Below are 202 nucleotides of genomic sequence, written 5' to 3'. Positions count from 1 at the left end.
TCTTGTTGTCGGTTGGCTCTTCTCTTCCTCAGGCCGCTGCTGCTTGGCAGGGGCAGTGCCCAGCTGCACCCACAGGGAACGGGGCTGGGGCAGCAGAAGGGTTTGGGTGGTGTTGGGGCTGGAGGGGGCTGCAGCAACAGGCTGCTGGGGCAACACCAGGCATGTGTCAGGGTGTTGGTGTAGCTTCTCAGACAAGTGTACA

This window comes from Lonchura striata, chromosome 13 (genome assembly GCF_050655825.1).
Source record: "Lonchura striata isolate lonStrDom1 chromosome 13, ASM5065582v1, whole genome shotgun sequence".
Classification (NCBI taxonomy): domain Eukaryota; kingdom Metazoa; phylum Chordata; class Aves; order Passeriformes; family Estrildidae; genus Lonchura; species Lonchura striata.
The sequence above is the reverse complement of the archived record's forward strand: the minus strand, read 5'-3'. Positions refer to the sequence as shown.